Consider the following 26476-nt stretch of genomic DNA (forward strand, 5'->3'; position numbering starts at 1 on the left):
AAGATCTTGCTTTTTCTCTGGGAAGTTCTCAATGCTTAAAACAATTTAGAACACACCTGCAACAAAGGATTCCCATCCAAGCTTTATCTTTTGTACACCAAGTGTACTTACTATCAATTTTTCTCAGCAGTGCCCCACTCATCTCATTTTTTTCACACACCATGAAAAAATTCTCACACCATTGGCTCAGTCAGCTGCATGGGAGCAAGGAAATATTACCCATACGTTGCTTAAAACATTGACTTAGGCAGAGTGGGAACAATGAGTGAACCTCATTTTCTTAACTTCATATTTAATTGAACATTATTAAAAGAACTGTTAAAGTTATGAAATTCCATGTTCATATAAGGTTTAGGATGGGGTAGCTAGGGACACACATAAAAAGAGTTATTCTGATTCTTCTTTTCTTAGTAATAACATTTAACACTCAGATATTGCTTTTCATCTTCATCACTCTTTTTTTTTTTTTTTTTTTGTTTTTATTTTTTTTTTTTTTTTTTTTTTATTAGTTGGAGGCTAATTACTTCACAACATTTCAGTGGGTTTTGTCATACATTGATATGAATCAGCCATAGATTTACACGTATTCCCCATCCCGATCCCCCCTCCCACCTCCCTCTCCACCCGATTCCTCTGGGTCTTCCCAGTGCACCAGGCCCGAGCACTTGTCTCATGCATCCCACCTGGGCTGGTGATCTGTTTCACCATAGATAGTATACATGCTGTTCTTTTGAAACATCCCACCCTCACCTTCTCCCACAGAGTTCAAAAGTCTGTTCTGTATTTCTGTGTCTCTTTTTCTGTTTTGCATATAGGGTTATCGTTACCATCTTTCTAGATTCCATATATATGTGTTAGTATGCTGTAATGTTCTTATCTTTCTGGCTTACTTCACTCTGTATAAGGGGCTCCAGTTTCATCCATCTCATTAGACTGGTTCAAATGAATTCTTTTTAACGGCTGAGTAATATTCCATGGTGTATATGTACCACAGCTTCCTTATCCATTCATCTGCTGATGGGCATCTAGGTTGCTTCCATGTCCTGGCTATTATAAACAGTGCTGCGATGAACATTGGGGTGCACGTGTCTCTTTCAGATCTGGTTTCCTCAGTGTGTATGCCCAGAAGTGGGATTGCTGGGTCATATGGCAGTTCTATGTCCAGTTTTTTAAGGAATCTCCACACTGTTTTCCATAGTGGCTGTACTAGTTTGCATTCCCACCAACAGTGTAAGAGGTTCCCTTTTCTCCACACCCTCTCCAGCATTTATTGCTTGTAGACTTTTGGATAGCAGCCATCCTGACTGGCGTGTAATGGTACCTCATTGTGGTTTTGATTTGCATTTCTCTGATAATGAGTGATGTTGAGCATCTTTTCATGTGTTTGTTAGCCATCTGTATGTCTTCTTTGGAGAAATGTCTGTTTAGTTCTTTGGCCCATTTTTTGATTGGGTCATTTATTTTTCTGGAATTGAGCTGCAGGAGTTGCTTGTATATTTTTGAGATTAATCCTTTGTCTGTTTCTTCATTTGCTATTATTTTCTCCCAATCTGATGGCTGTCTTTTCACCTTACTTATAGTTTCCTTTGTAGTGCAAAAGCTTTTAAGTTTCATTAGGTCCCATTTGTTTAGTTTTGCTTTTATTTCCAATATTCTGGGAGGTGGGTCATAGAGGATCTTGCTGTGATTTATGTCGGAGAGTGTTTTGCCTATGTTCTCCTCTAGGAGTTTTATAGTTTCTGGTCTTACATTTAGATCTTTAATCCATTTTGAGTTTATTTTTGTGTATGGTGTTAGAAAGTGTTCTAGTTTCATTCTTTTACAAGTGGTTGACCAGTTTTCCCAGCACCACTTGTTAAAGAGGTTGTCTTTTTTCCATTGTATATCCTTGCCTCCTTTGTCAAAGATAAGGTGTCCATAGGTTCGTGGATTTATCTCTGGGCTTTCTATTCTGTTCCATTGTCTATATTTCGGTCTTTGTGCCAGTACCATACTGTCTTGATGACTGTGGCTTTGTAGTAGAGTCTGAAGTCAGGCAGGTTGATTCCTCCAGTTCCATTCTTCTTTCTCAAGATTACTTTGGCTATTCGAGGTTTTTTGTATTTCCATACAAATTGTGAAATTCTTTGTTCTAGTTCTGTGAAAAATACCGTTGGTAGCTTGATAGGGATTGCATTGAATCTATAGATTGCTTTGGGTAGAATAGCCATTTTGACAATATTGATTCTTCCAATCCATGAACACGGTATGTTTCTCCATCTGTTTGTGTCCTTTTTGATTTCTTTCATCAGTGTTTTATAGTTTTCTATGTATAGGTCTTTTGTTTCTTTAGGTAGATATACTCCTAAGTATTTTATTCTTTTTGTTGCAATGGTGAATGGTATTGTTTCCTTAATTTCATCACTCTTTACAAACATTAATTGTATAATTTCACTACATTAACTGCAAAGAGTCAGAAATGGCCCTATAATTTTTCAGTCACTTTGAAGCATTCATTGTGTCTTAAAATGATACACTACACTCCAGAGTCTATGTTTTAACTTCCTTTAAGAAAGGAACGAAAGAGGAAAAGAGATCTTATTTTAAAATAACAGAGAACTCAGTGCCTACCTAGGATTCTGGGGAAATATCCTGAGATATGTGGATTTAGAGCATAGAAGGCAGGAGAACGTTGTGGGCATGCGGAGAAGGAAGCAACAGAGGATGAGATAGTTGGATGGCATCACAGACTCAGTGGACATGAGTGTGAACAAACTCTGGGAGATAGTAAAGGACAGGGAAGCCTGGCATGCTGCAGTCCACAGGGTCGCAAAGAGTCGGACACCACTTAGTGACTGAACAACAACAGAACGTGAAACTGAAATAGTGAACTGAAGGACACACCTAAATTCTGAAAAGTATTGTCATGCTAAGCACGTAACAGTTTGTATTAAAAACAAAAAAGGAAAGGTTCCAAATGCTTCCTAGCAGAGAAAAATTTCCTTCAAATTAAAAAAAAATTGAACATAGTGTATATACAGATTTAACATAAACAAAGGACATATTATCTGTTGTCATTGTTGGTAATACTTTTGCAGCTTACCTTCTACCTTGGAGTCATTTTATGGGAAAGACTCTCCAAGTAATAAAAATAGGTATCAGTTGTTAAATATATACTACATGTGAGGCATCATGCTAAGTCTTCAAAAACAGTTTCAACTCAGTTTCCCAACCTGCAAATTGAAGGAATTATTTAGAGTAGGAATCAGCAAATTACAGCCCATGGTCTAAATTCAGTTCAGTTCAGTTCAGTCACTCATTCCTGTCCAACTCTTTGCGACCCCATGGACTTCGGCATACCAGGCCTCACTGTCCATCACCAACTCCCAGAGCCTGCTCAAACTCATGTCCATCAAGTCAGTGATGCCAATCCAACCATCTTATCCTCTGTCCTCCCCTTCTCCTCCCACCTTCAATCTTTCCCAGCATCAGGGTCATTTCCATGAGCCAGTTCTTCACGTCAAGTGGCCAAAGTATTGTAACTTCAGCTTCAGCATCAATCCTTCCAATGAATATTCAGGACTGATTTCCTTTAGGATGGAATGGTTTGATTTCCTTGCTGTCCAGGGTACTCTTAAGAGTCCAACACTACAACACTACTTCACTACAACACTACTTCTCCAACACTACGGTTCAAAAACATCAACTTTGGTGCTCAGTCCTCCTGATGGTCCAACTCTCACATCCACGCATGACTACTGGAAAAACCATAGCTTTGAATAAATACAAACATTATTTTTGTAAATGATGCTTTATTGGAACATATCCATGCCCATTTATTTACAAATTGGTTTTTTTTTTATTTACAAAATGTCTATGAATGCTTTCCCACCAGTGTTCAGTTCAGTTCAGTCACTCAGCCCTGTCCAACTCTTTGCAACCACATGGACAGCAGCACGCCAGGCTTCCCTCATTTAGTTCAGTTCAGTTCAGTTGCTCAGTCATGTCTGACTCTATGTGACCCCATGAATCACAGAACGACAGGCCTCCCTGTCCATCACCAATTCCCGGAGTTTACTCAAACTCATGTCCATTGAGTCAGTGATGCCATCCAGGCATCTCATCCTCTGTCGTCCCCTTCTCCTCCTACCCCCAATCCCTCCCAGCATCAGGGTCTTTTCCAATGAGTCAGCTCTTCGCATGAGGTGGCCAAAGTATTGGAGTTTCAGCTTCAGCATCAGTCCTTCCAGTGAACACCCAGGACAGATCTCCCTTAGGATAGACTGGTTGGATCTCCTTGCAGTCCAAGGGACTCTCAAGAGTCTTCTCCAACACCACAGTTCAAAAGCATCAATTCTTCAGCACTCACCTTTCTTCACAGTCCAACTCTCACATCCATACATGACCCCTGGAAAAACCATACCCTTGACTAGATGGACCTTTGTTGGCAAAGTAATGTCTCTGCTTTTTAATATGCTGTCTAGGTTGGTCATAACTTTCTTTCCAAGGAGTAAGTGTCTTTTAATTTCATGGCTGCAATCACCATCTGCAGTGATTTTGGACCCAAAAAAATTAAGTCAGTCACTGTTTCCAATGTTTCCCCATCTATTTCCCATGAAGTGATGGGACCGGATGCCATGATCTTAGTCTCCTGAATGTTGAGCTTCAAGCCAACTTTTTCACTCTCCTTGTTCACTTTCATCAAGAGGCTCTTTAGTTCCTCTTCACTTTCTGCCATAAGGGTGGTGTCATCTGCATATCTGAGGTTATTGATATTTCTCCCGGCAATCTTGATTCTTGATTCTCCTGGCAGCCTGTGCTTCTTCCAACCCAGCGTTTCTCATGATGTACTCTGCATATAAGTTAAATAAGCAGGGTGACAATATACAGCCTTGACGTACTCCTTTTCCTATTTGGAACCAGTCTGTTGTTCCATGTCCCGTTCTAACTGGTGCTTCCTGACCTGCCTATAGGTTTCTCAAGAGGCAGGTCAGGTGCTCTGGTATTATCTCTTTCAGAATTTTCCACAGTTTATTGTAATCCACACAGTCAAAGGCTTTGGCATAGTCAATAAAGCAGTAATAGATGCTTTTCTGGAATTCTCTTGCTTTTTTGATGATCTAGTGGACGGTGGCAATTTGATATCTGGTTCCTCTGCTTTTTCTAAAACTAACTTGAACATATGGAAGTTCATGGTTCACATATTGCTGAAGCCTGGCTTGGAGAATTTTGAGCATTACTTTTCTAGCATGTGAGATGAGTGCAATTGTGTGGTAGTTTGAGCATTCTTTGGCATTGCCTTTCTTTGGGATTGGAATGAAAACTGACCTTTTCCAGTTCTGTGGCCACTGTTGAGTTTTCCAAATTTGCTGGCATATTGAGTGCAACACTTTTACAGCATCATCTTTTAGGATTTGAAATAGCTCAACTGGAATTCCATCACCTCCACTACCTTTGTTTGTAGTGATGCTTTCTAAGGCCCACTTGACTTCACATTCCAGGATGTCTGGCTCTAGGTGAGTGATCACACCATCATGATTATCTGGGTCATGAAGATCTTTTTTGCACAGTTCTTCTGTGTATTCTTGCCACCTCTTCTTAATATCTTCTACTTCTCTTAGGTCCATACCATTGCCGTCCTTTATCGAGCCCATCTTTGCATGAAATGTTCCCTTGGTATCTCTAATTTTCTTGAAGAGATCTCTAGTCTTTCCCATTCTGTTGTTTTCCTCTATTTCTTTGCATTGATCACTGAGGAACGCTTTTTTATCTCTCCCTGCTATTCTTTGGAACTCTACATTCAAATGGGAATATCTTTCCTTTTCTCCTTTGCTTTTCACTTCTCCTCTTTTCATAGCTATTTGTAAGGCTTCCTCAGACAGCCATTTTGCTTTTTTGCATTTCTTTTCCATGGGGATGGTCTTGATCCCTGTCTCTTGTACAAAGTCACAAACCTCCGTCCATAGTTCATCAGGCACTGTGTCTATCAGATCTAGTCCCTTAAATCTATTTCTCACTTCCACTGTATAATCATAAGGGATTTGATTTAGGTCATACCTGAATGGTCTAGTTGTTTTCCCTACTTTCCTCAATTTAAGTCTGAATTTGGCAATAAGGAGTTCATGATCTGAGCCATAGTCAGCTCCCGGTCTTGTTTTTGCTGACTGTATAGAGCTTCTCCATCTTTGGCTGCAAATAATATAATCAATCTCATTTTGGTGTTGACCTTCTGGTGATGTCCATGTGTAGAGTCTTCTCTTGTGTTGTTGGAAGAGGGTGTTTGCTATGACCAGTGCATTCTCTTGGCAGAATTCTATTAGCCTTTGCACTGCTTCATTCTGTTCTCCAAGGCCAAATTTGCCTGTTACTCCAGGTGTTTCTTGATTTCCTACTTTTGCATTCCAGTTCCCTATAATGAAAAGCACATCTTTTGGGGATGTTAGTTCTAAAAGGTCTTGTAGGTATTCATAAAACTGTTCAACTTCAGCTTCTTCAGCATTACTGGTCAGGGCATAGACTTGGATTACTGTGATATTGAATGGCTTGCCTTGAAAACAAACAGAGATCATTCTGTCATTTTTGAGATTGCATCCAAGTACTGCATTTCAGACTCTTTTGTTGACTATGATGGATATTGCATTTCTTTTAAGGGATTCCTGCCCACAGTAGTAGATATGATGGTCATCTGAGTTAAATTCACCCATTCCAGTCCATTTTAGTTTGCTGATTCCTAGAATGTCAGTGTTCACTCTTGCCATCTCCTTCCTGTTTGACCACTTCCCATTTGCCTTGATTCATGGACCTAACATTCCAGGTTCCTATGCAATATTGTTCTTTACAGCATCAGAAGACTTTACTCCTATCACCAGTAAAGTAATGCTCAAAATTCTCCACGCCAGGCTTCAGCAATACATGAACCATGAACTTCCAGATGTTCAAGCTGGTTTTAGAAAAGGCAGAGAAACCAGAGATCAAATTGCCAACATCTGCTGGATCACTGAAAAAGCAAGAGAAAAACATCTATTTCTGCTTTATTGACTTTGCCAATATAGACTGTGGATCACAATAAACTGTGGAAAAGTCTGAAAGAGATGGGCATACCAGACCACTTGAGAAACCTATAGGCAGGTCAGGAAGCAACAATTAGAACGGGACATGGAACAACAGACTGGTTCCAAATAGGAAAAGGAGTATGTCAAGGCTGTATATTGTCACCCTGCTTATTTAACTTATATGCAGAGTACATCATGAGAAATGCTGGGCTGGAAGAAGCACAAGCTGGAATCAAGATTGCCGGAAGAAATATCAATAACCTCAGATATGCAGATGACACCACCCTTATGGCAGAAAGTGAAGAGGAACTAAAGAGCCTCTTGATGAAAGTGAACAAGGAAAGTGAAAAAGTTGGCTTAAAGCTCAACATTCAGGAAACTAAACTAAGATCATGGCATCCGGTCCCATCACTTTATGGGAAATAGATGGGGAAACAGTGGAAACAGTGACTGACTTTATTTTTTTGGGGTCTAAAATCACTGCAGATGGTGATTGCAGCCATGAAATTAAAAGACACTTACTCCTTGGAAAGAAAGTTATGACCAACCTAGACAGCATATTAAAAAGCAGAGACATTACTTTGCCAACAAAGGTCCATCTAGTCAAGGGTATGGTTTTTCCAGGGGTCATGTATGGATGTGTGAGTTGGACTATAAAGAAAGCTGAGCACAGAAGAATTGATGCTTTTGAACTGTGGTGTTGGAGAAGACTCTTGAGAGTCCCTTGGACTGCAAGGAGATCCAGCCAGTCCATCCTAGAGGAGATCAGTCCTGGGTGTTCACTGGAAGGACTGATGCTGAAGCTGAAACTCCAATACTTTGGCCACCTCATGCGAAGAGCTGACTCATTGGAAAAGACCCTGATGCTGGGAAAGATTGAGGGCAGGAGGAGAAGGGGACGACAGAGGATGAGATGCCTGGATGGCATCAGCGACTTGATGGACATGAGTTTGGGTGAACTCCGGGAATTGGTGATGGACAGGGAGGCCTGTCGTGCTGCGGTTCATGGGGTCACAAAGAGTCAGACACAACTGAGCGACTGAACTGAACTGAAACATTCTTTATTGCTATACTTGTTTTAGAAAGTCCTAGGGATGTCTAAACTTCACACATAATTTGATTTGCTATACAAGCTTGTGTTCTCAAAGAAAAATCACTCTGCAACAACCAAAACCACAGTACAGAGGGGACATCAATGCACTGTTACAGAAAGCTGCCATGTTAGTTTCAGTGTGTATGTGGTACAGTCTCAAAGACATATTTTTACCTCAGTAAAGACCAGGTGCTAGATTTTAGTACTATTCATGAGAACTTTTTTTTTCTATTTACTCTAAAGTAATAATTGTCTTCAATTGATTAAATCACTAACTTTTCTATCCAATTTATTAATAGCTTTCATTGGGTTCACTCTAAAGTGCTTTTGGACAGACACAGTAATCATCTAGATTTGGTTATTATTACAGCTCAAGCATGATTTTAATAAATAAAAGTATCATCTTTATCTCTTTAAATATTAACTTTGGATAGTATCATCAAAATAATATCTAAATACCACCTTTATCCATCCAAGTGGAAGATTAACATTAGAAGGAAAGACTAGGGGAACTTCTCAAGTGGTCCAGTGGCTGAGATTCCATGCTCCCAAATCAGGGAGCTCAGGTTCAAGCCCTGGCCAGGGAACTAGATCCCACATGCTGCAACTAAAGATACTGCATGCCACAACTAACACCCAACACAGCCAAATAAATAGATAATTCTTGTTTTCAAAAAAGAAAAAAAATCCAAATTCTTACATGGAATTAAAGTCACATTATTCTATACTCATACTAATTCTATACTAAATCTTCCTGTTAGTCTCCAGAAGTAGGCAACTGAACTGAAATACCTTCTTTAATGTAGTAGTTACAACTTCTGTCACACTGCTCATGTTTATCTTATTGTTGTCCACCTGGTCCTGAGATTTTCTTTATTGAAAGGTTTTGGATTATTGATCCAATCTCCTTACTCACTACTGGTATGTTCAGATTTTCTACTTCTTCATAATTCAATCTTGGTAGGTTATAATTTTCTAAGAATTACTTAGAAATTATTTCTTCTAAGTTATCCAGTTCATTGGTGTACCATTTTTCATAGTAGTCATTTGTATTTGTACTTCTGTGGTATAGGTTATAATGTCTCCTCTTTCATTTATAATTTTATTTACTGGAATCTTTCCTGTTTTTCTTTGTGTGTCTAGTGAGTGATCTTTGTTTCCAAAAACAAAAACTGAAAGAGAAAAACTAATATCACGTATTAACACATGTATATGGAATCTAGAAAAATGGTACTAATGAACCTACTAGAGAATGGACTTGTGAACACAGAGGGGGAAGGTGAGGGTGGGACAAACTGAAAAAGTAGCCTTGATATACATACACTATCAAGTGTAAAATAGTTAGTGGGAAGCTGCCATATAATACAGGGAGCCCAGTCTGACACTCTTGTGATAACCTTGAGGAGTGGGATCCAGGGAGGGAAGGGAAAGGACATATATATATAATTATGACTACAGACCTCCCTGTAGCTCAAACGGTAAAGGATCCGCCTGCAATGCAGGAGACCAGGGTTTGATCCCTGAGTTGGGAAGTTCCTCTGGAGAAGGGAATGGCAATCCACACTAGTATTCTTGCCTGGAGAAGTCCACGGACAGAGAAGCCTGGCAGGCTACAGTCCATGGGGTCACAAACAGTCAGACAAAACTGAGTGACTAACACACACAACACACACATAATTATGACTGATTTGTGTTGTTGTACAGCAGAAACCAACACAAAATTATAAAGCAATTTTCTACCAATTAAATAAACAGATTTTTTGAAAAAATTAAGTCCTGACTTTAAAAACTTAAAAAACAGAAATGTTACTGGGGAGACCTACATGCTTCTCATTTTACCCTTGAAACATGAGTAGAATCTGTACCACTTTTACAAGTTCTTATAGTCCTATAAGTAGACTCCTTTCAGAAAATGTAGGCTCTAAGCAAAAACTGTGTGTCAACATCAACCTGAAAGTCCAAAAGCTCACAAAAAAGATACTGGAAAAGATGAACACTTCTGCATCAGCAGCAAGTATAGCTCTTCTCAGTTAAAAACCCTGTGTTGTTCTTATAATAGAAGGAGAGTGAAACCAGGAGGACACTGACAGAGGTCACAGTGGGAAGAGGGAATCTTGTTCTTTTTTTTTAATGTAAATGTTATTTAGAATGCACTCATAAGAACTAGTTTACTGAAATATCAATTGCTCCACTCTGTGCTTTACATACATTATCTCACTTGATCCTCTTAGAGCCGAGGAGCTGGGACCTATTTACACATGAGGCAACTTACATGAAGCACAGCAGGCAGAGGAAAACCAGCACTAAACAGGAGTCTGGATGATTCTTTAAACGAGGCTTGAGACTCTCTTCGTTTTGACACTCATGACATGTTCCAGATGTTAAAATTCAATAAAGCCTAAGACGCAAAAATTCAGACCAATGTTTGCCCTTTTTGTGTTCCTCCAGAACCCTAAAGCTTTCTGTTTAAAATGGAGCCCTATGGCTGATTCATGTTGATGCTTGACAGAAAACAACAAAATTCTGTAGAGCAATTATCCTTCAATTAAAAAATAAATAAAACTTTAAAAATAAAATAAAATGGGGCCTTGGAACTGATAAAAACACACATTTTACAAGAATGTGGGTAATCTACTGATATTTGACTTTTAAAAGCTAGCTTTAAAAGAGATCAGAGACAAGCCTCTATTGTGTTTCTCTTGTTCCTTCTCCATGAGTGTTAGATTTCCTAGGTTAGGGCCACACCAACCTTTAGGAACACACACATGTAGGCCAAATTCACACAGACTGCACTAAACTATCTTGCTGACATAGGATTTGAGGGATGTGGCAAAGGCAGAAAAAGAGCAGTTTCTGGGCCTTTGCAAAGAAAACTCAGAGCCAAGTTTAGAAGCATAATAATTGTTCTGCATAATAAAGTGAAAGGAAATTTTCTTTTTAGAGAAGAGCAGTGAAATGAAAGAGAAAGAGGAGGTTGAAATCACTGTAGGTACATGTGTCTTAGGGAGTATTCTTAAGGAACAGGAATGTCCAATATTTCCATACAAAGCATATGTAGTACAGCAATATTAAATTTTCCCAACTCCCTAATTCTTCAGGAAAGTTAGCTTGACCCCACTAAACCACTAAATCACTTTTCCTTCCTTAGAAAAAGTAAGTGAAGAGATCAAAGAAAGAACAGAAACAGCCTTCCTTATTCTTTCAAAAGAATGGAACTTCCTGTTTTACAGACTAGAAGAAATGCAGGAAGAGGATAAGCACTATGTCACCATCAAAGCAAGGAAAGAAAGACACCCTGACTACCAGTTAAGAAAGCTTACAAACCTGTGCCTTTGTTGTTGGTTGTTGTTTTTTTTAATTCTGACACAGGAAATTAATGCCTATGGAAAAAGTGAAGAAATGTGTTCCTGGAACTTTCTAGAACCAGAGAAGCCAGTCCCTAGTTCTGATCTAATTCTACCATTTACCTCCCAGAGAGGACCCCGAGAGCAAGGAGCTCAGCTAGTAGACACCAGTGTTAAACTCTAGTTAACTTTTCAGTCCACATTTTCTACACGCTCACCCTCCTAATCTGATTCAGCATCAGGATTCGTGCAGAGCTCAATTCTTTTGAACTTATTTACAAGTTTTATCATTACACTTACCCACATTATGCAAGCAGTTTGCAATCTCCCCTAATTCTGACTTTAATTATATAATTGAACAAGCCAAAAACTCATTTTTCCCAGGAAACATTAAACATTACCATCTTAATGAAATTCTTAATGAAATGGTCCACTATGCATGCAAATGACCGGTAGTGGCTGAGTCCCTAGCTTATCACTGGGCAAGGCACTAGGACAAATGCTCTTTCTTTTGTCAGTCACCAGGAATGGCAACCCTCACCCACACTTTTGGCTGGAATGATAATTTCACAAGACCAGAAGATGGGTCTCTGCCAGATGCATGGATATAATTAAGATTGGATGGAAAGAGTTTAAATGAAGTAGGAATTGATCTTAACCTATACAAATCAAAACTTATTTTCAAAGTTGAACGAGCTCACTTAAACTTTTCTTGCCAATTAAACAAAAAAAAAAGTTATCAAGTGTCCTTTTCTCCAAAGACTAGAGGTCTGAGAAAGAAAATAGTTCTCTTCTCAACTAACTTTTCAGGACTGAAAGCAGTAAGTGGCCAACATAGAAGAAACTTAGGGGACTTAGGAAATCTGGAGCAAAATTTGGAGGACATTTTCAGCATAGTTCATAGTTCTTCAAGTATTTGTTCCTTCTCAACTGCATTTTTCAAATGCTCTTGTTGCATAAAACCTAAATCTTATATACACCACACACGGTCCACATGCCATAGTCACTTGCTGCCAAAAGCTCAACTGGAAGGAAAGCAGACCTATTCACACATTTGTTCAAATAACATGCACATCAATGTCCTGCGCCATGTAGACGCCAAGTTAAAATTTTTAATAACAGCTATTATTTATATAGCAAATTCCCAGTCCCCAAAACCTCGTCAAACTTTTGCATTGCCAGAAACATGTCAAAATGTCCAACAGAGAATCTCACCCTAAACATTTATGGTATGTTAGAGAAAAGAATTTAATTGCTGCACTATGCATAGTACCCAGCTGAGTAACCATTACTTCACCTCCTCTCAAATTCTTCTATTTTTCCACAGAAGGAATTAAAAGCAAGGGAAAATTATGTTTGTAAATTTAACAGCTTTATTATAATATATTTCACAAACCATATAATTCACTCAAAGTATAGAATTCAACGGTTTGAGGTATATTATGTTATTAATTTTTTAATTGTGGAAAAACAATATATCATAAAACTTGCCGTTTCTAAATGTACAATGTCAGTGGCTTTAATTACATTCAAAAGTTGTGTAACCATCACCACTATCTATTTCCAAAACTTTTTCATCACTCCAAACAGAAACCCTATCACCATTAAGTAATAACTGCCCCTTCCTCCTCCCTGTAGACCCTAGAAACCTCTAATCTACTTTCTCTGGATGAAGTTGCCTATTTCGGACACATCATGGAAGTGGAATATCCTTTTGTGTCTGGCTCACTTCACTGAGCATGCTGTCTTTAAGATTCATTCATGCAGTAGCATGTCAAGATTTTATTCCTTTCTAAGGCTGAATAATATACCACATTTTTTTAATCCACTCATCTATAATCATGTTGATGATAGGTTTATTTTTTTTTAATAATTTGAGTGCAGAGAATTGAGAGATCTTGTACCTCAATTCACAGCACACTCTTGATGTAAGTCAGGATGGTTTTTGTTCATTTCTTGTTCAAAATCTCTTCGATTTTGTTCATTTCATTTCTTCATCCCCAAGAATCTCTCCTCCAATGGGCACATGTGCTAATGTGTTTGACATAGATCCTTAAATATGTACACAGGTTTGTAAATTGCAGAACTGTGTGTTGTTTTAATTTATATAAATGCTTCTAACTTATATAAATGTCATTCTGGTTTTTTTTCCACTTAACTTTGTTTTTCAGATCTACAGGTATTACTATGGCTAGTTAACTGTTAATTGTTTAATGAAATATGGCAGAAATTGATTAAGTGGCTTCATGTTATTATATCTTTTCCACTGAGTATGGTGACTCCCAGAGTAATTTCAGTACTTCTCAGTGAGCAATAGACAAATCTCTTAATCTCTCCAAGTCTAGCTTCTTCATTTATATGATGAGGGGGTTACTCCAGATCAGAGATCCTTAAAGGCAGTAACATGACAAATGACTTAGGAAACTTCTCCAAAATAATGCGCCTAGCTCAACACTGCTAATCATCAGGGAAATACACATCAAAACCACAATGAGAATTCTCCAGGCCAGAATACTGGAGTGGGTAACCGTTCCCTTCTCCAGGGGATCTTCCCAACCCAGGGATCGAACCCAGGTCTCCCACATGGCAGACAGATTCTTTACCAGCTGAGTCACCAGGGAAGCCCAAAAGGACCACAAAGAAATGTTGGCAAGGATGTGGAGAAAAGGGAACCCTTGTATACTACTGATAGGAATGTAACTTGGTGAAGCCATTGTGCAAAACAATATGGAGGCTTCTAAAAAAACAAAACTAAAAATAGAACTACTATATGATCCAGCAATCCCACTTCTGCATATATATCCAAAATAAACAAAAACACTAAATCCAAAAACATAAATGTACCCCAATGTTCATAGCAGCATTATTTACAGTTGGCAAGATATGGAAGCAACCTAAGTGTCCTTCAACAGATAAATGGATAGGGACTTCCCTGGCTATACAGTGGTTAAGACTCCATGCTTCAAATGCAGGGTGGGCAGGTTTGATCCCTGGTAGAACAAATATCCTACGTGCCACACAGTCAATAAATAAATAAATTTTAAACTCATATTTTTTTTGAAAAAAAAGATGAATGGATAAAGAAGATGAGGTATTTTATATATATGTATATACACACACATACATACTTACAATGGAATGTTACTCAACCATAAAAAAGAACAGAATTCTGCCATTTGCCACAACATGGATGGACCTTGAGGGCATTATGCTTAGTGAAATAAGTCAGACACAGAAAGACAAATACTGTATAATATCACTTATATGTGGAATCTAAAAAAATAAAACAAAAAAGAAGCTGACTCACAGATACAGAGAACATTAGTGGTTACCAGAGGGCAGTAGGGGGACAACATAGGGACGGAGAAGTAGGAGGCACAAACTACTGGGTATAAGCTATAAGGATGTATTGCACAACACTGGGAATATGGCCAATATTTTGTAATAACTATAAATATACTATTTATATTTAATAAACTATATAACCTTTAAAAATTGTATAAAAACTTAAAAATTAGTTTAAAAACAAAATAAAATAATGTGTCTAACCCAACAGCAACCCTGGCATAAATAAGTGTTTGGAAAAAAAAATAATATTAACTCACCAAATGATTCTGATGTATACCCCTGGTTAAAACTCTTCAACAAGATGGATCTCAGAGGTCTCTTCCCTTTAATACACTAGGAATCTGTGACTAAACGGAAAATCTCTCAGCAAAGGTCCTACAGCAAACCAGAGGTGAGAATCTAGCAATAAAAATGATGTCTGTGTCCCAGCTCTCTATTTTCTAAATATAAAATCTATTTTAAAAGCATCTATGCTATTTTATTACTACCTTCGATAAGTATATTCCAAGGATTAACAGCTCCCTGGTTAACACACCCTTCCACAACTCCTCAGGGCTCAATCCTTCCTTAGCTCGGATCATGCCCTCTGGTTCTTGTATTTGATAAAAGCTGAAAGAGGCTGGGAACATCTTTCATTTCTATTCCCATCAGAAATTCATGTAGCTCAATAGGGTCACCTCTGAATTTCTGCTTTTGCAAGGAATACAGATCTGGTTTCTAGAGTCTAGTTTAAGAAGAAAATGCCTGTTCCTTTGTACACATACAGGGCTGCTCTTGCCTCATCCTCCATGCCTTGTTCTGAATTTAATAATAAACACTAACCATCCCACTCTTCTCCTTCTTCTTTTTTTTTTTTTTTATTTTTATTTTTGGACAGACAGAAAACAGGAAGAAGAATAAAAATTACTGTAATCCCACTGAGTGAAATAATTTTTCCTTCCAAATAACCCTTATCTAATTGTTTTCATCAGTTCAGGATGCTATAACAAAGTACTATAAACTGGGTGGCCTAGTTTAGAAAAGATGTTTCTTTTCTCACAGAACTGGAGGCTGGGAACCCAAGATCAAGATGCCAGTATGGTCGGGTTCTGGAGAAGGCCCTCTCATGGGTTGTAGACTGTCTCATTACACCATCAAGTGGCAAAGAGCAAGAGGAAGCAAGTTCTCTCGTGACTCTTGAGGGCACTAATCCCATCATGTGGACTCCCCACTCATGTTAATCCTGATCACCTCCCAAAGACCTCACTTCCTAGTACCATCACACTGGGGGATAGGGTTTCAACATAAGAATTTGGCGGGGAGTGATACACACATTCAATGTTTAACATTCTTACATATTTCAGTTAGTTCTACCATAATGGTCCTATAGCTCAGGCCCAGGACTTGACACTTGGTTCCTCTCTTCTTCTTACCTCCTCCAACCTCCAAATATATCCTGAATCTATCCTCATCCTTCTGTTTCCATTCCTACCACTGTAGGCCAAACGGCCATCATCTCTTACCCAGGTTTCTCATTTAGCCTCCCAAATAAACTGCTAAAGGAATGAAAAATATTGACTGACAGAACCAGGAAACAAAAATACAGAGACTAGCTTGAAAAATTAGGCTAAAACTAACAAGATTGAATTTAAATACAAATAAATATAAGCCTCTGCATTTACTTTCCAGAATTCCATAGCAGAAGTTACAACATGTATAAAGGACTTGGGTGATTTATTTGACTGCAAGCTCAATTAAGAAAACAATGTGATGTATCCAACTGAAAAAAAAAAATTCTTATTACTTTAGCAGCATGAAAAAAAATGCACAGTCCAGTACAAAGGGCATAATATAATCCTTTGTGGTCACACACAATGCTTCATTTTGGGTATCAGATTTATATAGATAGAAAGATAGATAGATGGATAGATGAGTGAATAGATAGACGAATAGATAGATAGACAAACAGATGGACAGACAGATGGATGGACGGATAGATAGAAAGACAGACAGATCTCTGTAGTTGATAGAGAAGGATTCTGAGTGGATCTAAATTGGTTCACATGACCAACAGCTAAAAGAACAGAATAGGCTTATCTGGAGAAAAGACAGAGTTTAAAAGGCACACCCACACTTGGAACACTCGAAGGCTTTGCCCCTGCCAAGAGGATTAGTCTCCAAAAACATAGCTTGTGAGGCAGCAGCAGACTCTGGTTCAAAATAAATCCTCCAGTCCTTCAAAGCACAGCTGAAAGACCCCCTCCTCAGAGAAGCCTGCCCTGATTATCCTGTCTAAACAGCCCCAGTGACTCTCCACCACGGTACCCTGTTTCATTCCCTTCCTTGAACTTACTGCCGGCTAGAGTCATCCTGGTTTTATTAATAATTAGGTGTATGCCATGGAGTCACAAAGAGTCAGACACGACTGAAATGAACTGAACTGAACTAGACTGAGGTGTATGCTACGTCCCAGATTCTAAAGCACCATTTGTCAGAGCAGGAATTTTGTTTATTCTGTTCACCATAACATTCCGGACCCAGAAAAGTGTTTGGTACATAACAGGAGCTCAGAAAACCTTCACAGACTAAACGGATGAATGGATAAACAAATGCCTTCCTCCCCACAGTAGCTTTCAGCATTTGAAAGGGTCATGAAGAGCTGCTCTTAGGGAGACCTGGTTAAAACATCCAGAGTGCCTGCTGGGAAAAGAGGATGCAGAGAATTGAATACATTATCTCCTGAGTCCTGAGGCATTTCCTTCACTGATATTTTTCATTCTGTGACTTGATCTACAGCTCCATCACTACAGATTCTGTGGTTATTCCCTAGTCTCAGATTTGTCCTTGGATCACAACTGATTTGGGGTTCTCTGTGAGAGGAGCTCCTACTCTCCCTCTGGATTTAGCTGGGGTTCCCTGAAGTCCAGAACATTGTGACTTTTGACCTTCTTCACGCTAAGTTATGCAGAGGTGTTAAGAGATCCAGACTCCAGCAGAGACCAAAACGAAGACTCCAGGAAGCTTCTCCCACAGCCTGGCACGTTCCTTCTGAAAAGTGAACTGAATCCAATAGGCAGATTTTGTCACCAGTCTTTAGAAGGCTGCTTCAATGTACAGCCATTAAAATTATAATAGCGATCTCTGCCTACAGATCCCTGTGTCAGGAAGGGACCCTGGAGAAGGAAATGGCAACCCACTCCAGTATTCTTGCCTAGAGAATTCCATGGACAGAGGAGCCTGGTGGGCTGCAGTCCTTGGGATCGCACAGAGTTGCACATGACTGAGCAATTTCAATTTCTTTTCTGCCTACAGACATGAAAACCTACCAAAGGCATATTTTTAAACTAAAAAGCAGATTGTTAATCAACTAGACTCCAATATAAAATAAAAATTTCTTACAAATTAAAAAAGTAAGTTAGAAAACAATGTGTTGAATATCATCCCATTTTTGTTGTAAAACAAAAAATACATAAAAAGCCTGGAAGGAAATATATCAAAATGTCAACTGTGTGATCACTAGGTAGGGGGAACATGGTATCTTTACTGTCTTTTTTACAATTAAAAAATTGTAATTATGCAACAGTAAGTATTAATTCTCATAATTTAAAAAATTACACTTTAGGCTAAAATGGTGGGGTTTTGCCAAATAAAGTTGTTTGATCTTGGGCTTGAAACAAATAGGGAAGCCAGGGGCAGTAGTGCAGAGCCTACAGTAAACCCTTTTCCTGCTTTCTCTCCGTGAAGTCTCATAACCATCCCATGAAGTCATGGCCCCATTTTACAGCTTAGGAAACTGAGACTCAGGAAAGGTTAGTAATTGGATGAAGTCATATTATTTGGTAGAGATGATTTAACCCAGCTCTGCTTAATTCTGCACTGGTGCTTCTACAGTTAAAACACTCTCTCTCCCTCTAAACTGGCAAGTCTGAGGCTGGAGCAGAAGCAACAGTCCTTGGCTTTTGGTGGACTTAACATATGCTGAGTTTTTGCAAAGTTTTAGGTTTCTCTGTCCAGGATCAACACTGTTACTCATGGAATGGTGCATGGCATCGCTGACACCACCTGGGAGCTTATTAGAAATGACGCATATCAGGACTAGCTGAGACCTACTGAATCAGAATCTGCATTTTAACAAGATGCCCAGGTGATTCACCTGCACGTTGCAATGGGAGAAGAGTGTCTCTAAAAAATGCCTCTCCAGTCCCACTCCCTGACCTGGTTGCTAGGGAAACCACCATCCCCAGCCTCTGCTTCCAATGTCCAACCTCTTTCACCAAAACAAAGTCCTCTATCAGACACTCACAGAAGCCTTGGGGCCCAAGAGGAGAAAAACTATTTCCAAAGGCACTTTATGAATCAAAACAATGCCTGGCACTTCATGGTTTATATGTGCAAGCCTCAAAGAGAGCTGGACCTGGTCCCTGTATGACAGCAGGAGCTGTGGGGTGTGGGTACCTGTTTAACAAGCTTGGGGTGGAGACCTGATTTATAGCACTTGCCAATTTCCCATTTTCAATACTCCCACCAGAGCCAATTCCAAGGCACTGAGGCAATGTCACTGAACATGGAGCTGGGAAGGGATGCATGCAATTGGCTCATGCAAGCAGGCACCAGCTCCAGCACACCACTCAGCCTGAACCAAATTTTTCTGGGTCAAGATCCTTCATATAAGAAGGGAAGCCACAGGATTATTTCAGCTAATGAGGACATAATGTTTTATTGTTGGCTTCTACCACCATTTAAATTTATCCATCTCTAATTAGTTTTGGAAAACAGAAAATGACTCGCCAAATATACTCTGCAAACAGCCTGTCAGACCATAAAATTGTCTGTGCTGGCTGCTCTCTCAGCAAACAGAGGGAGTCTTGAGTTTGCATCAGAGAAGGATTGGGAAGCCCGGGCTCAGTCTCATGAATAAAACATTTTCAGTAGCTTCTAGGTGAGAGGAGAAAGGGGTTCGGGCAAAGCCTACACCATATATTTTCCCTAACTCTTCAGTATATACTCTTGTCATTCATTTCTCAATAAAGACAAGGTATAGCAGCTGTGTAGTTTTGAGTTAGGAAGATAGAAAGTTAGACATCTAAGGAGAAGCTGAGAAGAAGAAATCTAAGGAGAAGATCTGGGTTGACAGAGGAGAGGTAAGAATAGCATGGCTGATGGAAAACTGAGAACAAACATATAACAGAAGGAAATAAGAACTATTTGAAAAACACTGAGTAGGTCTGTTTGGCTAGAGGAGAAAGTTGTTAACTATTGTCATCATTATCAGCCCCTACTTACTGAGCCCTTGACCATGTGCCGGGCTCTATGCTAGCATTTTAAGTCAATTATTTCAGTGACTCATCACAGAAATCCTGTGTCACCACCATCACCATCAGTATCATCACCACCTCCATCATTATCACTACCATCATCACCACCATCACCATCAGTATCACTACCATCATCACCACCATCACCATCAGTATCACTACCATCACCACCACCTCCATCATTATCACTATACCATCATCACCACCTCCATCATTATCACTACCATCACCACCACCTCCATCATTATCACTACCATCATCACCACCATCACCATCAGTATCACTACCATCACCACCACCTCCATCTTACAGAGCAGGAAATTGCAGTTTAAAGAGTTTAAGATACTTGCTCAAAGTCATACAGATAGTAAGAAAGGGGAGGGGGCAGAACTCCAACCCAGGTCTATCAGATGCTGAAGCCCATGCTATAAGCAGTGCCATTTATCATCTCTAAATATGTATGAGTGGTGGGGGGTGGGGTGGAAAGGGAGATGTCTCTTTCAGGAAAAGGGTCCATGAAACCTCTCTGAGCAGGCAGAGAGGGAGAAGAAATGGAAAGGAAAGGGACCCCTAACACCCCTCCTAGGTCCTGAGGTCCAGAGAGCCTAAGAGTTAGCAGCCTCATCTACCACATCTATCCAGCTCAGACAACTCCTGAATGCTATGCATTTTCAGAGAAACACTGAAAAATCAATGTATAAGAAGAGGGGAGTGACTTGAGGGTGGGAAGATTCAAAAGCTACCCTTGTTGGAAAAGAATCAGGCCAGGGAGGATGAGGCTTAATCCAAGAAACACGTTTTTCAGAGATTGCTGGCCGATCACAAAACCTAGTACCTCTTCCAGGACACACAGCTAGATCACTTGTTCCAGCCATCTTTGTTGTTCAATGTGGCCATGCACTGAGTTCTAGCCAATGGAATCTGGATGTAAATGATGTAACACTCCTCCAGACTTGGCCCCTAATAACCTCCCATGTGCCATTCTTCATGCTCTTTCTCCTTCCGTGGTGAACACAGAAGCCAACTGTTGAGGAAAGCAGAGCCATAAAGTGAAAGGAGTCTGGTCTCTGAATTATTACTTGGAGATGCGCCTCCTGCCAATCAAAAACACTGAATTAAATCCTGTGTGAGTAATAAATAAATTTGTTTTTATTAACCTTTTTTTAAGACACCCTGCCAAAGCAATTGGAGAATACTCAGAGGTGGAAAGTGATCATGATATTTAACTTTCAAATATCTAATGAGCCACCATAAGTTAAAAAAAATTTTTGATGTTACTCCAAGTTAGGGAAGTAAGACCAGGAGTAGTATCTGAAAGAAAATTGATCATAACCCAGTATAAGGAAAACAATTCCTAAGAATCACAGATGTCCACAGATCTGGCTCCTGCCTGCTCTCCAGTGTCAAGTCTCATCACTCTTCCCTTGGCTACCCACCCTTTCTTCTGATCCATGAGCACCCTGACCTCTTTCTTGCATCTGGGCCAGTATGTATGCACATTCTTCTGCCTCAAACACTCTTCCTGACTCCCCACAGGCCTTATTCATAGATTCATTTAACAACTATGTATTATTCCATGCCCGCTTCACGTCAGGTACTGTTCTGGGTATTCCAAGTATTCCAAGTATTCCAAGCAAAACAGACAAAAATCACTGCACCTGTGGAACTTAAATTCTAACCATAGATCAACATTGTAAACAATGAACAAAATAAATGAATAAGTGATCTAGCATGTTAGAGGATAGGTGCTCTGGAATAAAAATAGAGAGGTTCAGCAAGGAAAGGAGATTTGGGGGTTCTGCACAAGAGAGGGAGATTGTAAGCCAAGCTACCATTTTAAGTACAATGGACACAGTAATGGCAGGCCTCATGATAATGGACATGGTGGACAAGGGGATGGCAGGCCTCATTGAGAAGTTGGATACTTGAGCCAAAACTTGAGGGAGGTGGTGAAATTTAGAGAATATTTTGGGGCGGGGGGAGAGTGTTTTAGGAGAGGGAACAGCTAGAGTAGAGACCCTGAATGTTAACATCCCTGTGTGTTCAAAGAATAGCAACAGGGCTGGTGTGGCTGGAGTCGAGTGAGCAAGAGGTGATATGGTGAGAGTGGGGATGAAAGAGGCAATAGGGACACCTCAGGCTTCAGGTTCCATATCACTTCTTCCAGGAGCCCTTTGTAAACCCCAAAATCTTAACTATATTTGCACCCCTCAATTCCATGATTTTCTCTCACAGTACATTTGTCTTTTATGACATTATATTCATTTGCTAGGCTGCCACAACAAAGTACCACAGGCCAGGAGGCTTAAAGGACAGAAATTTATCATCTCACAGTTGATTTGATAAAAGGAGGGAAGGGGGCAGGGCACAACCTCTGAAAGAATGGCATAGCCTGAGGACACAACATAAACTGATTAAAACCAAAAGGGTCCAAGATGGCAGACAAGTCAATTTCCACTAGACTCTGGGCCTCAGTATAGGCTCACTGTAATACATCAGCAAGCTAAATGACACTCCGACAGGTGCCATCACAGTTTCAAGGCCAACCATGAAGGTCAAAATGCTGACAGGGGCCCAATTCCTGGAAATCCCAACTCCTTCCCCAAAATAGCTAGAAAAGTCCTCCCACTCATTAGCCTATGAAATTACTCACCCCTATAAGAACCTGTACACCCTCGTGTCATTTGCACTTTCTGAGATGGCCCACGCTTTGTCTCTAAAGCATGTTTCTCTCTAAATAAATTCACTTCTTACCTATTACTTTGTCTCCCACTGAATTCTTTCTACAATGAGACATCAAGAACTTGAGCTTCATTAAGTTCTGAGACCTTATGTGATCTCAGTTAAAAGGCTATGGGTTCAAATCCCAGTCTGGGTTTTGGCTAGCTACAAGTACCAATCTGAGTTGCATGATTTCAGCAGCAAGGTAGAAGCAGGGTTCATTCCTTCTGAAATGGAGAGGGAAGCATCTCTTCCAGGCCTCTCTCCTTGGTTTGTAGCTAATTATCTTCTCCTTATCTCTTCACATTCTCTTCCCTCTACTCATATATCAATGTCCAGATTTGCCTTTTTATTAAGGACACCACTTATATCAAATTAGGGCCTACCCTAATGATCTCATTTTAACTTGATTATCTCTGTGAAGAGCCTGTTTTCCAATAAGGTCACATTATAAGGTACTAGGGATTAGAATTTCAACATAAGCATTTTGGAGAAGACAATTCAACCCAAAATAGATCATGTAAGTTGTAATTATGTCAGGCGAGCGTAATCTCCTCGGTTCTGTCTCGTCACAACAAAGATTTGAAGTGACAGACATTAAAGCCCTCGGTGCGTCACAGTTCTTGGACAGACTGTGTTACAGCTCTCGGGTCTCGAACAGACCGTGTTATAGCTCTTAGACAGATCAGTGTTACAACTCCATGTCACAGCTCAGTTTTAGTTAGCAAATAGCAGGAAAATACATCCTCAAGGCATGAGGGCTGCTACTGCTAAGTCGCTTCAGTCGTGTCCGACTCTGTGCGACCCCATAGATGGCAGCCCACGAGGCTTCCCCATCCCTGGGATTCTCCAGGCAAGAACACTGGAGTGGGTTGCCATTTCCTTCTCCAATGCATGAAAGTGAAAAGTAAAAGTGAAGTCGTTCAGTCGTGTCCGACTCTTAGCGACCCCATCGACTGCAGCTTACCAGGCTCCTCCGTCCATGGGATTTTCCAGGCAAGAGTACTGGAGTGGGGTGCCATGGCCTTCTCCAGGTGTGAGAGCATGCCGCCCCAAAGACGCAAAGAGAAGAGTGAGCCTCAGCCCTTTGGCTCCTCTTTTCATGTGTTTTCCTCCCCCTGGGCCCGCCCTATATAAACTGGGCTAGACAGGAGTGCTGTTTGTTCTACCTGAGGTCCTCACTCCAGTCCTTGGACCTTCCTTTGTACTATTTTCGCGGGCTTTTCCCTTCCTTGTCTTTTAGCCACCACCATTTTGGATTCCTGTGTCCTATTCTAACTACCTAACATACCCATGCATTTAATTCTTTTGTGTCTATAACCCCTACTTTGCTGTAGGTGCTGCCAGGGCAGGATCTAGTCAATTTCAGTCATCTCACGGCATCCAGCACTCAGCTCACTGCCTGTCAGGTATTCAGTTGCTACTTGGTGCTTAATTAATATTTGTTGATCAAGTGAATGGCTGTTGGAATGAGCTGCCTCCAGAGACAGTGATTGTCTGACCCTGGAGCTGTTGGGACCGAGATTTGGTGGTCATGTGGTGGTGATTCAGCCATCACAGGGCGAGGGGAGACAGAGTAAACTTGAAAATCCTTTTCCACCCTGAAAGTCTATAATTCCCTGGCATTCCTGAAACAAAGCCCTAAGTTCATTTTGTTCTGCTGCAAACAGACTGAACAACCTCCTCTTGTCCTTCAGTTCTGCAGAGTTCTTTCTTTCCATTTAAAATCCTCCTCCCTCAGGGCTGCCTCTCAGGGCTGTGCTGTGTTCTGTTGACAAATTAGAAACCCTATTGAGTTTCCAGCTTGATACTGCCCTGTTGGCCATTTGAAAGAACTACCAGGTAATAATTCCTGTAGTTTTAATGAAGCTGGGTTTACTCAACCCTCTTCTCTCCCCAACCCCCTTGCAATCTCCTTAACACAGCCAGTTGACTATGAAAGGACACTGCATAGTAAGTATAAACCTCTGGACAGAGACCAATAAAGCATCCAAAGTTTCATTTGGAGAAATGCACAGCAAAATGGCAAAGAGAGCTAAGGTGTGTTGTAGATTTTGCCTCCACTCGCTGCTCAGATGCTGATTTATGGTGGAATTTCAGCGATGTGATTTAACCTCTCTGGTTGCCTCATCTATAAATTGAAGATAACACTAATGGGGTTTGCATCATAACACAGGGATAGCAACACACTGTGAGGGCTTACAAGCATTATTCTAATGTGAATTGTTTTATTAGAATCTAATGATACAGATTTCTTATCATCACCTGAAAGCCCTGTAAATCTTGGTTCCTGACTCTCCCTTCTCCAGCTAGTTATGTATTAGTTCCTTAAACACACAACTCCTTTCCTGCCCTGGGACCTCTCTCCTCCAGGAATATCCCCCCACACACACACAACATTTACCTTTTGCGGATACTTCTTTCCCCTTAGTTCTCAGTTGAAACCTTGCTTTTGAAGAGAAACTTTTCTTTTTTTCTCAAACCTGCCTACAGTGGATGCCCCTTCCCCACTCACTCACTATTAAGCTCACTCTCATCACTGTCTTATTTCTCCATAGCATTGGCATTGGCCACCTGACGTGAAGAGCTAAGCTGATTCATTGGTAAAGACCCTGATGCTGGGAAAGACAAGGCAAAAGGAGAATGGGGAGGCATAAGATGAGATGGTTAGATATGAATTGGAGCTAACTCTGGGAGATAGTGGAGGACAGAGGAGCCTGGTGTGCTACAGTCCATGGGACACGACTTAGCAATTGAACAACATTTCATTCACCCTAGTCACTTGCCTGTCTGTTTCACCAAATCAAAGGACCATGCCTCCCTCACAAACCCCACTACTCAAGTGGTTCAATAAATATTTGTTGAGCACAAGAACAGATTTATTTCTAACAGTGGACAACTGAAAACAACACAGGAAGGCTGAGGCTAAGGAACTCCAGGTATGTGCATGAGTTAGAAAGAACCTAGTCTTTCTCCTGAGTCTCTCCTTTACTCTCACAACACTTGTGAGACCAGATGTGTGGAGTTTTCCCCACCAAGCCATCGTCCATGACACCAGCTGGATGACCCTACAGTTGAACACGAGTCAGACACTGTCTTCCTGAAGACGGCGTCAGATCCCACAGGTTAACGGCTCAGCGCCGTGAGACTACCCCTACTTCAGATGCCAAGGGCAAGAAGCAGGTCCCCAGGCTACCCACAACTTCTGTCCAACCTGGCTACAAATCAGATTCTCATGACCTCTTCCCCTTTGGATTCAATTATTTGCTAAAGCAGATCTCAGAACTGAGGGAAACACTCACTCACATTTACCAGCTTATTAAGTAAAAAGGACATGATAAATGATACAGATGAACAGCCAGATGAAGATATACACAGGGAGAGGTCTACAGGAATTTCTAGCATAGGTGCTTCTGTTCCCATGGATGTGGCATGCATCACCCTCAAAGTATGTAGATGCATTCACCCACCTGGAAAGTCTCTGAATTCCATACTATTGGAAGTTTGTGAAGGCTGCCTCACATAGGCATGATCAATTATTAGAGAGGTGGTGGGTGTGGCTAAAAATTCTAATCCTGGGCTTGGTCTTTCTGGTGACCAGCCCCCATCCATGAGCCATCTAGGAGTCCACTCAGAGTTGCCTTA

At 40.4% G+C, this 26476-nt stretch overlaps 1 long non-coding RNA gene across 1 annotated transcript in view; it reads right to left on the reverse strand.

Annotated features, from left to right (window-relative positions):
• Nucleotides 1-26476, reverse strand: part of LOC122439653 — a 141489-nt gene that overhangs the window by 91761 nt on the left and 23252 nt on the right. Inside the window, exon 2 of the long non-coding RNA XR_006268955.1 lies at nucleotides 3083-3212. This is a non-coding gene — a long non-coding RNA (uncharacterized LOC122439653). The remainder of the gene's footprint in view (nucleotides 1-3082; nucleotides 3213-26476) is intronic.

The sequence above is a fragment of the Cervus canadensis genome, chromosome 4, assembly GCF_019320065.1.
Source record: "Cervus canadensis isolate Bull #8, Minnesota chromosome 4, ASM1932006v1, whole genome shotgun sequence".
NCBI lineage: Eukaryota > Metazoa > Chordata > Mammalia > Artiodactyla > Cervidae > Cervus > Cervus canadensis.